At 40.4% G+C, this 16,283-nt stretch overlaps 1 non-coding gene across 1 annotated transcript; it reads left to right on the top strand.

Annotated features, from left to right (window-relative positions):
* The first annotated feature begins 13,979 nt into the window (after window positions 1-13,979).
* Window positions 13,980-15,968, top strand: LOC143206199 (small subunit ribosomal RNA). Its single transcript, XR_013008195.1, has one exon. It is a non-coding gene; the product is annotated as a small subunit ribosomal RNA (ribosomal RNA).
* Window positions 15,969-16,283: the final 315 nt, after the last annotated feature.

Genomic DNA, 16,283 nt, shown 5'->3' with positions numbered 1-16,283 from the left:
CGACATAACCTCCAAGTGGTGCGAGGGGGTAAAACAAACAAGTCACAGGTCGACAAATCACATAAGATCGGTCTAATCCATAAGAAAACCTAAAAACACAACAATAACAAAATAAAATAAACAAAACGTTTAAACAGAACGAAGACATAACCTCCAATGCGTGTACGTCAATTCTAATGAATGAGAGACGAAAACAATATCCAACGACATAAAGTAGAGAAAGAAATCAGGCGGCGCGCGCCATCTAGCGAGAACCAAGACAATCAAAGAATAGGATTTTCAAATATAGAGAAGCGTAAAATTGTCAAGAATATCATTAAAAATCTTTGAAAATTGTATTATATTATATTCTATTCTATTCTAAATTAATGATATAAATAGAATATGATATAAAATATCCTTAGCTAAGCATCAGAATTCACCCACAGTCGAAACAAAGGAAGAGATATATTCACATCAAGGAAGGCTCTTCGAAACAATCTAACCTAAATTGCAATAACAACAATAAGTAACCTATGATAAATCACTAGATTAACAAACATATACATACATAAACGGCACTCTCACCTAGATTTCAAACTTACTCAAAAATGCTAATTATATAAGGCAATACAGGTCATCACGGATAATCCTCAAAGGAAGTGCACATCCGAGAGGATGTCAAGGGGCAAGTCAGTAACTGTGTATAACCGCAGCAACTCGGAATAAGCGAAAGATTGTTGCATGGAATATATAAACATCTTCAAACTAACATCCGGTCAAATCTCTCAATGTCATTTAGTTGCTCACTAAAAGCAACAATATCATTCAATTACCTTAAAGGTAACCATACGAAGTAACTAATTGGTACCCTATAGTCAATAAATAGACACTTACTGTATAAACTACCCTAATGAAAAGAAATACATGGGTTGACTGTCATGCATGGCCTTCCTACGGAGACAGTCATCGTACCAATGCATCCAAGTGGGGTGTTGGTCCAACAGTAAGGACATGATCATTAAACTAAAAATTCACAATATAGAATTAGTAGGTAGTGAATCGGATCGACAATTATAAATAATAAACGCATATATAGCTGGAGACCACCAAATCCAGTCGCAACAATAAATGACAGTCTATCATAACTCGTCGCACAATTATGTTCCATAGTAATCTCCAAACGATGACACGGCACTAATAGTCGGTCCGAAACGATAAATTAAAGCAACTTTCATCTCATTTTCAATTGATCACATCAAATTCTAAGAACAAATAACATAACCTCATAAATACAGCTGACATGTACCGGTTCGATATACAGAAATCCTAATCTTTGCAAATCCGATCATAACAATTAGGAAATAATTAATGAAATGAATGAGAAATTAGAAAGATACGATATCGATACAATAAAATGGATATTGTTCAATACTCTCATTAAGAAGAGACTGCATGCACGAAGATTCAGAGAAAGGTATTGTCAAAAGTATTGCGATCTATAAAATATCGTCGTAACTCTGTCGTATATCACAAAACCTCTCAAAATTAAAACTTATGCCTGTTATTTTACTACTTAAGCTAAAATAATAAAATTCTCTTTTTCAGCTGTCTTGGTGGTCCTGAAAAGGACCGATATTTGATGATAAAATAGGTTACATTCGTTTTATTTAGTTTTGCTATCTGTCTTTTTAGGTAACAATACAGCTTGGATATTTGGCAGAACGCCGCCCTGGGCTATAGTAACTCCGGATAGGAGTTTGTTCAATTCTTCGTCGTTTCTGATGGCCAATTGCAAATGCCTAGGGATAATCCTGGTTTTCTTGTTATCTCTAGCGGCGTTACCCGCCAATTCGAGAACCTCGGCTGCCAGATATTCCATTACGGCAGCTAAGTAGACGGGAGCACCGGCCCCTACGCGTTCGGCATAATTCCCTTTCCTTAAAAGTCTGTGAATACGACCGACAGGGAATTGTAATCCCGCTCGGTTAGAACGAGACTTCGCCTTTCCCTTCACTTTTCCGCCTTTACCACGTCCGGACATTTTACTATCGATTGCTTCTAGAACTCGCTCGCCTTAGAGTTGAAATCTGTACTAAAACTGTCAACATACTAGCAACGAATTTTGTTCGTAAGCCGAACGCATGATCTCGTACGCGACCAATGAAAGGCTAACTCAGATAATAGGCGGGGCTTAGGAGTGTATTTAAGGAGCCTATAAATTCTAAGGATTCCTGAAATTTGTTTTAGTCTAGTACTTTTCGTGGTTCCTTTAATATCGTAATATTTATTTCGAAATGCCTCCGAAAACAAGCGGTAAGGCGGCCAAAAAGGCCGGTAAGGCTCAGAAAAATATCTCCAAAAGTGACAAGAAAAAGAAACGCAAGAGGAAGGAAAGCTACGCGATCTACATTTACAAAGTTTTAAAGCAAGTTCATCCCGATACGGGTATCTCCAGCAAGGCCATGTCGATCATGAATTCTTTCGTGAACGATATATTCGAAAGGATAGCCGCCGAAGCGTCCCGTCTCGCTCATTACAATAAAAGATCTACTATCACAAGCAGAGAAATCCAAACTGCCGTGCGATTATTGCTGCCCGGTGAATTGGCTAAGCACGCCGTTAGTGAAGGTACCAAAGCCGTCACTAAATATACCAGTTCTAAGTAAACCATAAGCCTTGAATATCATAAAGGAGAAAACGGTTCTTTTCAGAGCCACAATTTAGATAAATAAAAAAAGAAATAATCTTAAAAAAATTAATTTTATATATTATACAGCTGTAGTATCCAATATTGAAATACAAATTTTGTTATCAACAGTATATTATTATTCTTTGGTTATTAGTGATTACATTATTTTTTCTTTAGTTTTTAAAAACAATGCGTATAAGTACACCGACTGTTATTAATTACTAACATGTAGTCGAATATAACTCTGAGATAAAAATCCATAACTCTTTTAGTGGTTTATATAAATATCGATAAAAGAATATTAATTGAATTATCTTCTTTTTCTTTGATTAAATTTAGGTGGTTCTGAAAAGAACCGTTTTTTTTTGTTGCAAAATACGACTATAAGTAGAGTATTATAAATGATAGAAAATAAAGTTTAGGCACGTTCGCCTCTGATACGTCTGGCTAGCTGAATATCCTTGGGCATGATGGTTACTCGCTTTGCATGTATCGCACATAAATTAGTATCCTCAAAAAGGCCAACTAAATAAGCTTCGCTGGCCTCTTGTAAAGCCATTACCGCCGAACTTTGAAAACGTAAATCGGTCTTGAAATCTTGAGCGATTTCGCGAACCAATCGTTGAAAAGGTAATTTCCTAATCAATAATTCGGTGCTCTTTTGATAACGACGAATCTCCCGCAAAGCGACCGTCCCAGGTCGGTAGCGATGTGGTTTCTTAACGCCACCGGTAGCTGGAGCGCTTTTCCTGGCCGCTTTGGTAGCCAATTGTTTCCTAGGAGCTTTACCTCCTGTTGATTTTCGCGCAGTTTGCTTGGTACGAGCCATATTTTTAAAATAGAGGTAATGAGAAAAATTAACAAACGCAAACGACGGCGACCCCTTTCGGACTGATTCGGTCATAAAATCAGAGAGTCCTTTTTATAACATGTTATCTAATCTGATTGGTCCGTTTTGTGCCAGTGGGCGGAACTCAATCCTAAGTCTACAAAACCGGGCTGATTGAATGTAATCGACAACAGTTGTCCGTAGCACTCGTGTTGTGAGCGCGCTACTTATTCGAGATCATTTATTTTTTTTGTATTAGGTTCGATAAAAGATGACCGGCAGAGGTAAAGGTGGTAAAGGTTTGGGAAAAGGAGGAGCCAAGCGGCATCGTAAAGTGCTTCGTGATAATATCCAAGGTATTACGAAGCCCGCCATTAGAAGATTGGCTAGACGAGGCGGCGTAAAACGTATATCTGGTCTGATTTACGAAGAGACCAGAGGTGTTTTAAAAGTGTTTTTGGAAAACGTCATCAGAGATGCCGTTACATATACCGAACACGCCAAAAGAAAAACCGTTACCGCAATGGATGTAGTATACGCCTTGAAACGTCAAGGACGTACATTATACGGGTTTGGAGGTTAAGTCACATTTTATTCGCGAACTAACGTGAAATGTGACCCTCAAAATTAATTTTAGAAAAATTAAACAACGGTTCTTTTCAGAACCACAAATTTATCGATATTTAAAAAACGGAAGCTCTATTAGGATTTAAGGATAATCTTTCAATCATTACAATCATCATAATTTTATTTAAAATAATAATTTAAGTATAACTGGCCCTAATTATTTGAGGGTTTGGATTCCAAAACTCTATACTTAATAAATAGACCGCCCCTTAAATTCATCGTTAATTACATAGATTATATACAAGGCGCGATGTTATAATACGGTTCGATTTTACTAAAGGAGAACCGCTAGAAATAAATCCTTCATATTATTTCGACTTAATTGTTGTTTAATAAAACGATAATTATTGGTATTGGAATGTCTCTTAATTTATCTTACACACCCAAAAAACAATCTTTAAAGTACTTAAACTGTTTATTAGAATATTTTAAATAATTAGTAAGTGCAAGTCATAATATGAGTTTTAATTTTAAGTTCTTTTTTTGTTTTATTATTTTGGTGGTCCTGAAAAGGACCGATAGTTAAAAGGTTTTTGTACGACACAAAAACCCTAAGGCTCATGTAACTTATTTGGTTTTACTATCTGTTTTTTTCGGTAACAATACGGCCTGGATGTTTGGTAGAACGCCGCCCTGGGCTATAGTAACACCGGAGAGGAGTTTGTTCAGTTCTTCGTCATTTCTGATGGCCAATTGTAAATGCCTAGGGATAATCCTTGTTTTCTTGTTGTCTCTAGCGGCGTTACCTGCCAACTCGAGAACTTCGGCCGCCAAATATTCCATTACGGCAGCTAAGTAGACGGGAGCACCGGCCCCTACGCGTTCGGCATAATTTCCTTTCCTTAAAAGCCGGTGAATACGGCCAACAGGAAATTGTAATCCCGCTCGGTTGGAACGAGATTTCGCCTTTCCCTTCACTTTTCCACCCTTACCACGTCCAGACATTGTATTGCTAACTTTTTTAAACTAAAAATAACCGAAAAACTAATGGCGACAACGCTCACGTCCTTTCGACAACGAATGAACAACTGGCAGTGAACTGTCCAGCGAATAGCTTTTATTCGGCAACTTCTCAAAACACTAGTACGTTTCCTACTCGACCAATCAGAGCTTTCTACGACATAACGCCAAGAATGGGCGGAGCTTAGAAGTGTAGCGTCATTTATCAAATAATTAAACGACTATAGGTATATTTCGGTTTAGTCTTTTATCTTTTGCTGTATGGGTAGGTCGCGAATCTCATTCGTTTAAAATGCCACCGAAGACAAGCGGTAAAGCGGCAAAAAAGGCTGGAAAAGCCCAGAAAAACATTTCTAAGAGCGATAAGAAAAAAAAGCGTAGGAGGAAGGAAAGCTACGCGATTTACATATACAAAGTTTTAAAGCAGGTTCATCCCGATACGGGTATTTCCAGCAAGGCCATGTCGATTATGAATTCTTTCGTGAACGATATATTCGAAAGGATAGCCGCCGAAGCGTCGCGCCTCGCCCATTACAATAAAAGATCGACCATCACGAGCAGAGAAATCCAAACCGCCGTTAGGTTATTGTTACCCGGTGAATTGGCTAAGCATGCCGTTAGCGAAGGTACCAAAGCTGTCACTAAATATACCAGTTCTAAGTAAACGAAATATATTATTTTGAAGGTGATCATAATAATATGAAGGGTGGAAAACGGCTCTTTTCAGAGCCCCAAAATGTTTAAAGAAGAAAAAAAGAAATAAACTATTGTTAAGAAGATAGGATATATACGAAGTCAAATAAATTAAAATATAGTAATCGTTCATAAAAATGTTAAAATATCCAGAAAAAAATATTTTATTTTATATATTCATTCCTTTACGGTAACATAATAACAGTATATGTGATACCCCTTTCTTATCGTGATATAAACTTCAAGTCAATCCAGCAGGTGTTCACACCTTATTACTAAGGATTCCTCAATATTCACAATATATTTGTGAGCATAATATTCTAAATTCAATTCACAAATATTATAACTAAAGCGTCATATAAACGGAAAAAATATCAATGTCTCTTTTTTCTAATAGAAGTTGGTGGTTCTGAGAAGAACCTTTTTTTTTCATATAAATACAAAAAACGACCTTAATATAGGACAGCCGTAGCATTTATGCACGTTCGCCTCTAATGCGTCTGGCTAATTGAATGTCCTTAGGCATGATAGTTACTCGTTTAGCATGGATCGCACACAAATTGGTGTCTTCAAAGAGACCAACCAAATAGGCCTCGCTAGCTTCTTGCAAAGCCATCACTGCCGAACTTTGGAAACGTAAATCGGTCTTGAAATCCTGAGCGATTTCGCGAACCAATCGTTGGAAAGGCAATTTCCTAATCAATAATTCGGTACTCTTCTGATAGCGTCGGATTTCTCTTAGAGCGACCGTACCGGGTCTGTAACGATGCGGTTTTTTAACACCACCGGTAGCGGGAGCGCTTTTCCTGGCTGCTTTAGTAGCCAATTGTTTTCTGGGAGCCTTACCTCCGGTTGATTTTCGAGCAGTTTGCTTGGTACGAGCCATCGTCTAAACGGGTCTGACTTCAAACGTGTAGGAAGAATTACAAGCGCAAGCACCAACGAACTTTTGGAAACTGATCGAAGGTGTCAAAGAAATCTCCCTTTTTAATAATGTGTGAAGATATTCTGATTGGTCCGGCTAGCATCTGTGGGCGGGACCCGATTCGAACTCAACAAAACCCATGGTAGGATTTGAAATTGAAATAGTTACCCGTAGTATTCGAGGTGTACGCTGCACAATTCGATTATAAATTTGCTTTCTTTTAATACTAAATTGAATAAATCATGACGGGCAGAGGTAAAGGTGGTAAAGGTTTGGGAAAAGGAGGCGCTAAGCGGCATCGTAAAGTGCTTCGTGATAATATCCAAGGTATTACGAAACCCGCCATCAGAAGATTGGCTAGGCGGGGTGGAGTTAAACGTATATCCGGTCTAATTTATGAAGAAACCAGAGGTGTATTAAAAGTATTTTTGGAAAACGTTATCAGAGACGCCGTCACTTATACCGAACACGCCAAAAGGAAAACCGTTACTGCCATGGATGTAGTATACGCCCTCAAACGCCAAGGACGAACCCTATACGGATTTGGCGGTTAAATAAAGTATTATATATGCTGACCAATTAAAACAGAACAACGTATCTATTCAACTAAAGAAAACAACGGTTCTTTTCAGAGCCACAAATTTACTAGCATAAAAAAAGAAATTTATTATTCGAAAATGGACTAAGATGACGTTAAATTTTATTAAATATCTGCTCCTTTCATCTAAGATTTACTTGTAAAGTAACAAATATACTGCATTATAATAGACGATCGTAATATAAAAAGATAGATAAAGTTTAAAATAAGATTTCATAATAAATGTTAGGTTAATGACAAGAATGTAAATGATGGTGAACAATCGAATACCGAATCTTCGTTGAAGCTTTAATATAGTTTTCCTTTAGAGAGAAAATACTCCGAGATAAACTTCGCGTCGATGAGCTTGGAGAATCCTTAAGATTTCAAAGAAGGTACGGTAGTTCTACGCACGTATGTATGGAGATCGCGTTCCATGTATTTATTGACTTTAGATAACTATTTATGAAAACAGATTTCAACTAAAGAAGCAAAATATACTATAATATATATGAGCATTGTATCGATACAGAAGGGTTTGACACGATATTCTTATAGACGTCTCGATATCGTTGCTCACCCGATACGTTCGATTGTAACCCAGAGTTCGGATGGTGTTAAGAAACCGTTAAATAAGAAGTATATTAGTATAGGATCGGTTAATTTTCATGTCATTGTTTTCTTACAGTTAATTCGACAACGGTACGTTTCGATATAGATTCGTTTTGGACAACGAACAATCTGTACCGCATCAATTAGGAATAATATGTCTCGTTTCTCCAATAATAGCATTAGATCTGTACGGAATTGCATTTATATCAAAAGACGATATATCGGGGGACGTAGATTTGAAAAGATATATTTTCATAGTTATAACCGAAAGTCTATAACTCGAATGTAAATTGGTAGTTTCGACGGAATCGAGAGCAACGCTTGATTTTGTGCTTCCTTCTAAGACGATAGTCAACGTAAAATTTATTGGTAAAGTTTGCTACTTCTACTACGTTTTATCTTTTAACGCCTCGAACATAAATCGTATGATATTCTAAAGGATTTATGTATTTAATATGAGAAATAAGTAAACGGTTCCAAGCTCGATGAACGTTTCGACGAAGCCGGAATATGGAACGTCGTTCGCGCTCGACCGTTCAGTCCTCCGTTCGGCTCATATCATATAGGGTACGCATTAAATGAGAGCGACCGCCAGACAGTTAAAATACGCGAACGAGAAGCATACGCACGTACGTAACTTTGTCAAACGAATCGTGATTAGAACGTTCTTATAAGAAAATTAAGAAATTATATCAGAATGTCGGACGTCGATATTAGCGGACAAGCGGTTTCTCCTTCGTCGAATCAAGGGAGTGGAGGAAATTCCGCCGCCGTTGTTAACGCATCGTCAACAGGCACACCGGCCGGGTCGAATTCATCTTCGGTGTCGGCTACGGGAGCCGCATCAGCTACAGCCGGTAGCGCAGGTTCGTCTGCAGGAGGGAAGAAAGAAAAATCCACTTCGAGCAAGGCGAAGAGTTCTAAATCGAAAGTTAGTCATCCTCCGATCGCTGATATGGTAACGAGTGCAATTAAAGGATTGAAAGAGAAAGGCGGAACTTCCTTCAGAGCTATTAAAAAATACATAGCGGCCAATTACAAAGTGGATGCTGACAAATTATCGCCCTTTATAAAGAAATATATAAAGACGTGGATCGCTTCGGGTGTTTTGGTACAAACGAAGGGCAAAGGAGCTTCCGGATCATTTAAATTAGCGGCTTCGGCACGTAAAGCAGGAGGTACGACAGCCGCAGGTACGAAGAAAAGAAAAACGGCCACTGCCAAAACCGGACAGAAAAATAAACGAAAACCAGTAGGAGGTGCCGCGACAGCTACGACAGCCGGTGGTAAAAAAGCGTCTGCCAAAAAAACCTCAGAGAAAACGGAAAAAAAGACGACCGCCGCCTCCGCCTCAACTAAGAAAACCACAGCTAAAAGTAAGAAAGGTGAATCTGCAACTTTGGCCGAGAAAAAAGCTTCTGCCAAAAAAGCCGTCGAAAAGAAAACAGGAAAGAAATCTACCGCCGCCACGACTACGTCCGCTTCCAATGCCGCCGCTAATAGTTCATCTTCGAAAGCAGCAAAAAGCAACACGGCCGCAAGATCCCCGAAATCGCCTTCCAAAGCGAAAAAATCTAATAAAGCCGGACCTACGAAAAAGCCCAAGGCGCCTAAACCGAAAAGTGCTAAGACGACGACCTCAACTGTTCGTGTTGCCGCTGGTGAAGGTGCGAAAACTAAAAAACCAGTATCACCAAAGAAAAAGAAATAAAACTATTTCTACTACGTATGACGATATATTAAACAGGCGACACATTTCATCGTCAGATCAAGAAGACACGGAGTTGAAAATTACAAATATCCCGACACTCCTGGACGTGCTACGACTTCCCTAAAAAATACGTTCGTCCAAGACCGTATTTTTTTAATAGAAAAAAAACGGTTCTTTTCAGAACCACAATATAACTTTATAAAAGAAAGAATATTTATATAATTTATTTATTATCTTATTATTACTTAAATGATTATTTTCTAGATAGAGCCGTAACTAATTAGGGAACCGATCGATCGATACTCTAAAACAGTAATAAAGGAATATTCAGTACAGATCAGATTATTTATAAATTTTCTAGTTAATATTTATTCTTTAATAAGAACGCGTATTCTAACTTCTTTTTTATACGATTTTGTTGGCCCTGAAAAGGACCGATATTAAAGGGCGTATGCAAAACTTTAAACGGTTTGCGTTATCTATTTGGTTTTGCTGTCTGTCTTTTTAGGCAATAATACTGCTTGAATGTTAGGCAAGACGCCGCCCTGGGCAATAGTAACGCCAGATAACAGTTTATTCAATTCCTCGTCGTTTCTGATGGCCAATTGTAAATGCCTAGGGATAATCCTTGTTTTCTTGTTGTCTCTAGCGGCGTTACCCGCCAACTCGAGAACTTCGGCCGCCAGATATTCCATTACGGCAGCTAAGTAAACGGGAGCACCGGCCCCTACGCGTTCGGCATAATTTCCTTTCCTTAGAAGTCGGTGAATACGACCGACAGGAAATTGTAATCCCGCACGATTGGAACGAGACTTCGCCTTTCCCTTCACTTTTCCGCCTTTACCACGTCCGGACATGTTAATCTCGATCGTTGTTAGATACTGCTCACCTTTAAATCAAAAACGGTACTGGAAATTTCTTACAGATCGGCCTGGAATTTTGTCCGCGAGCCAAACTCGTTATATCATACGCGACCAATCAGACTCTAACTCGGGCTATGGGCGGGGCTTAGAAGTGTTCCTTCGAATGTTATAAGTTCTAGAATTAAAGGCATTTTTTTAGTTAAGTACTCTTTGAGGTACGTGAGACGTCGGGATTTTTATTTCGAAATGCCACCGAAGACAAGCGGTAAGGCGGCCAAGAAAGCCGGAAAAGCCCAGAAAAATATCTCTAAGAGCGACAAGAAAAAGAAGCGCAGGAGGAAGGAAAGCTATGCGATTTACATATACAAAGTTTTAAAGCAGGTTCATCCCGATACGGGTATCTCCAGCAAGGCCATGTCGATCATGAATTCTTTCGTGAACGATATATTCGAAAGGATAGCCGCCGAAGCGTCGCGTCTCGCCCATTACAATAAGAGATCAACGATCACGAGCAGAGAAATCCAAACCGCCGTTAGGTTATTGTTACCCGGTGAGTTGGCTAAGCACGCCGTTAGCGAAGGTACCAAAGCAGTCACCAAATATACCAGTTCTAAGTAAATTAATTCACATACCTATGTGTGTTTCAATATACTACTTACCTGCAAAATCGGTTCTTTTCAGAACCACAATTGGATATACATTTTAAAAAATGAAATGTTAAACAGTAGCTGACATTTTATAAAAACAGAATTTTCAGATATATATATATATATTGTAGTTATTGTATTGAATTATATTATATCATTATAATCTGTTATATAGTAAGTATATAGAATAAGTTTTGTAAAAATGGTACGGCCCGAGATTGTTATTTAAAAATAAGGTAAAGTATTTCTGGAGTGACTTCGAAAATATGTGTATTCATTTTTATTACGTTTATGACTATATGATAATTAATTTATTTTTCCTAACTGTGGCTAATTGTGGATTGTGGCTAATTTCTACACGATAAGTATTAATCACGGGAACGTCTCGAAATGAACAAATAGGAACTGTAATTAATCAAGAATTTAGAATGGAACTATCGTCCTAATATAATGAGGATCGTCAAAGAGAAGATACTTTTTTTTTCGTTTACTAGGTTGACCTTGCTTGGGGACAGTGGAACTCAGTGGAAAATCGCTGATGGTGGGTGAGGAGGATAGGCCTGTGGTCAGAATCGATATCTTGGAGTACTTGCAGGTCAGAGGCTTGATTCGAATTTTGATAGATAAAAAAGTCAATTATTGTCGGTCGATTGGAGGAGTAGTGAGTTGGTTCGCTTGGAGCAATAAGCCCAAGTTCCAACTCATCTATTATCCCGGCCGATAGTAATTCTTCCAATAGCTGTGTGGTTGATGGCGTTGAAAATGGCCTGAAAATCTCCTTGGTCATCTGAATATGTTCCGAAGAGTATTTCGCCAATGGAGATCGGGTTCGTGTTCTAGTGGAATCCAGACCAGCCAGACGACTGTTATCTTGAGTTCCCCGTACATGAGTGGGGGGAGGAATTGGTCTTTTGGGTTTGGTTGTTTTTGGAGTAGGTCGGCACTTGCATCCCGAGTAATTTGCGGTGTATGGTTCTCAACAGTTGGTGCATTTCGGCGGGGAATTTCTGTCTTTGGGACTTGACGTAGGCCGGAGTGGCTTTACAGTTGGCCGATGAATGACCGTAGAATTGGCAGTTAAAACGTTGAACGCGCCTGCCGTTGCCGCGCTGGGCTTGGACTTTTACCACCTGATTCATTAGGCGGTCGACCGCGAAGATACGGCGTTCCTCTCGAGGAACCGACCAACATGGATTGGATTGAAACCGAGCTTCATGAGCGCGGTTCGGACTTCGAGTTACCATTACGTCGAGAGAGAAATATAATATATTAGCTGACCCCGCAGACACTCCGTACCCTGTACTCAATGGATAAATAAAGGATTCATTCTATCAAATTCTTCGTTCAAATCACTTTCGAATCATCCTTAGGAACATTCTGATATCGGAAAACCTTATCCGTAGTCGATAAACGATATCTAACGGATGAATTATAGAAAATGGCCAATAAGCGGCAAATATCCGATCGTAAGGGTGCACCATCGTTTCGGCGAATCATTCTTTTGGAATCTTACGTTCTACAAGCAAAACATTTATTCATAGGTATATACCGATAATAACGAACGGGCCGACGTAACAACCTAAAATGTCCTGAAATACGTGAGAACAGTTTTACTCCGATCGCCGTATCGATATGTGACAGTATCCATCCTATGAAGGATCTTTACATTCTACTAGCATAATTTTATGGATCGGAATTTTCCGACTTTTAAAGAACGTGATCGGCAGTCTAGAAACGGCCTGAGGACGTATTAACACGAGAGGTTAAAATTATTGCTTTAGAAGTTCACGTTGTCTAAAGCTAAAGTTTATTCATCGGAACATTCCGATAATAACGAGAACGGGCAGACGTAAAAACGAAAAATTTGCGCAACGTCCGTATAAACGATCTGTTCTAAAACACCCATACATTTCCGATAGCTGGCGAGAGACCCGCGCTTAAATCGTGTGCGCTTCTACGTGGGGCGATACGAGAGACGGATACGACGGGTCGGGTCGACCGGCGCTGTGACACTTTTACCGAGTGGCTTTTGATCAGCGAAGGTGGTATTACATATTATATGTTAATATATAAGATCCGAACCGTATTTTTTTATTTATCTAAATAAAAAGCGTATTTCGTCGTGTTATTATATATTCGTAACGCTCTCGCGATTTTGTATCGTCGTTTCGTTGTTCTTCCTGGTCGGTTTTTTTCGATATATCGGGAAGCGTACGACGACGACGACGGTATCACTGCGAGATCGCGAATTCGGCGGGAACATTCGGCTTCGTTAGAAGAAGATGATCCACGATTCATATGCGATTGGAATTATTATTTTTATGGACGTATCGGTTTTTCATCGGAACGTTCATAAAACAGCAACACATTTTGCGATAGCTCTCTGCTCTCCGAGCGAGAATAAAATAAAAAATCACGAAACGTTTCTCGTACGAGGTTTCCTTGTCGCTTTATATATTTCTATCTAGCGAAGGGTTCGGAGAGAATGTTTTTCGAGGTCTTATAAACGCCGAACGATATTTTGCGGCATCCAATTTTCGACGTAGTCGACGATCGTCGTCGATAATCGAGATAATTGGGTGCCTAGTCGATCGGTTGTGTATAAAAAAAACAAAAGATGTGTCTAAGATGATGATATCGTTTTGTTTTATTAGACAACTAATATTAAAATGTAAGAGCGTGGCGCCTCGGACCGGTTTTTCCGTCGTCTAGGCGCGCTATCATGCACCTCCTTTTTATTAGTCGTCGATATATATTATATATCGTCGTCTTACGCACACGTTTCTTTATAAGTCAAACTTATAAAATAAACTGTGTCTGTATTTGTTTTATCTGCTTCGTGTCGATAAAATAATAAGAACAGTTCCCTGGTTGATCCTGCCAGTAGTCATATGCTTGTCTCAAAGATTAAGCCATGCATGTCTCAGTACATACCGAATTAAGGTGAAACCGCGAAAGGCTCATTAAATCAGTTATGGTTCCTTAGATCGTACCCACAATTACTTGGATAACTGTGGTAATTCTAGAGCTAATACATGCAAACAGAGCTCCGACCAGAGATGGAAGGAGTGCTTTTATTAGATCAAAACCAATCGGTTTCGGGTTCGCGCTCGTCATCGTACAACTTGGTGACTCTGAATAACTTTAAGCTGATCGCACGGTCTCGCACCGGCGACACATCTTTCAAATGTCTGCCTTATCAACTGTCGATGGTAGGTTCTGCGCCTACCATGGTCGTAACGGGTAACGGGGAATCAGGGTTCGATTCCGGAGAGGGAGCCTGAGAAACGGCTACCACATCCAAGGAAGGCAGCAGGCGCGCAAATTACCCACTCCCGGCACGGGGAGGTAGTGACGAAAAATAACGATACGGGACTCATCCGAGGCCCCGTAATCGGAATGAGTACACTCTAAACCCTTTAACGAGGATCAATTGGAGGGCCAGTCTGGTGCCAGCAGCCGCGGTAATTCCAGCTCCAATAGCGTATATTAAAGTTGTTGCGGTTAAAAAGCTCGTAGTCGAATTTGTGTCTCGCGCCGCCGGTTCATCGTTCGCGGTGTTAACTGGCGTGTTTTTCGCGAGACGTCCTGCCGGTGGGCTTAGTCGTGTCGCGTCGCCGTCGCGCGTGCGTTTCGGCGTGCGTGTTGTGCGCGTCGTGGTTACGACGGCCCAACTCAATCCTGCCGCGGTGCTCTTTACTGAGTGTCGAGGTGGGCCGGCACGTTTACTTTGAACAAATTAGAGTGCTCAAAGCAGGCTAAAATTTCGCCTGAATACTGTATGCATGGAATAATGGAATAGGACCTCGGTTCTATTTTGTTGGTTTTCGGAACCCCGAGGTAATGATTAATAGGAACGGATGGGGGCATTCGTATTGCGACGTTAGAGGTGAAATTCTTGGATCGTCGCAAGACGAACAGAAGCGAAAGCATTTGCCAAAAACGCTTTCATTGATCAAGAACGAAAGTTAGAGGTTCGAAGGCGATCAGATACCGCCCTAGTTCTAACCTTAAACGATGCCAGCTAGCGATCCGTCGACGTTCCCTAATATGACTCGACGGGCAGCTTCCGGGAAACCAAAGCTTTTGGGTTCCGGGGGAAGTATGGTTGCAAAGCTGAAACTTAAAGGAATTGACGGAAGGGCACCACCAGGAGTGGAGCCTGCGGCTTAATTTGACTCAACACGGGAAACCTCACCAGGCCCGGACACCGGAAGGATTGACAGATTGAGAGCTCTTTCTTGATTCGGTGGGTGGTGGTGCATGGCCGTTCTTAGTTGGTGGAGCGATTTGTCTGGTTAATTCCGATAACGAACGAGACTCTAGCCTGCTAACTAGGCGCTTTTTGACATCCTAAAGGCCCGCCGGCCGCGTTGCTTTCGGGTTTCGCGGTTCGTGCGCGGTTTTTACTGTCGGCGTACAAACTATTCTTCTTAGAGGGACAGGCGGCTTCTAGCCGCACGAGATTGAGCAATAACAGGTCTGTGATGCCCTTAGATGTTCTGGGCCGCACGCGCGCTACACTGAAGGAATCAGCGTGTCTTCCCTGGCCGAGCGGCCCGGGTAACCCGCTGAACCTCCTTCGTGCTAGGGATTGGGGCTTGCAATTGTTCCCCATGAACGAGGAATTCCCAGTAAGCGCGAGTCATAAGCTCGCGTTGATTACGTCCCTGCCCTTTGTACACACCGCCCGTCGCTACTACCGATTGAATGATTTAGTGAGGTCTTCGGATCGACACGCGATGGCGTTTCGGCGTCGTCGATGTGTAGGAAAAGATGACCAAACTTGATCATTTAGAGGAAGTAAAAGTCGTAACAAGGTTTCCGTAGGTGAACCTGCGGAAGGATCATTACAGTGTGTTGTTATGCCTATATATATATAATAGGTAAACGTACAAGTCTGTAAAAATCATTGTCGAACGTTAAAGAGCCATCTACGAAGTTCGGAAGTTCCGATCGAATTTCGACGTCGTCAACGTAGCTGTTTTCGGGTACCTATAATATATGGTTTTAAAAGATGTACGCCCGAAAGCGGAGATATATACGATGAAGATGTTGTTATATAGGACGACGAGTAATAATCGTCGGCCTACGACGGATTTCGTTATAAATGGACAAATCGAGCGCAAAATAAAACGATTTTGCCAATTATATTTCTAATCGACGTT

This window comes from Rhynchophorus ferrugineus, unplaced genomic scaffold (assembly GCF_030347505.1).
Source record: "Rhynchophorus ferrugineus isolate W39M unplaced genomic scaffold, kcgeb_rfMv2 rfM587, whole genome shotgun sequence".
Taxonomy (NCBI): Eukaryota; Metazoa; Arthropoda; class Insecta; order Coleoptera; family Curculionidae; genus Rhynchophorus; species Rhynchophorus ferrugineus.
The sequence above is the reverse complement of the archived record's forward strand: the minus strand, read 5'-3'. Positions and strand labels throughout refer to the sequence as shown.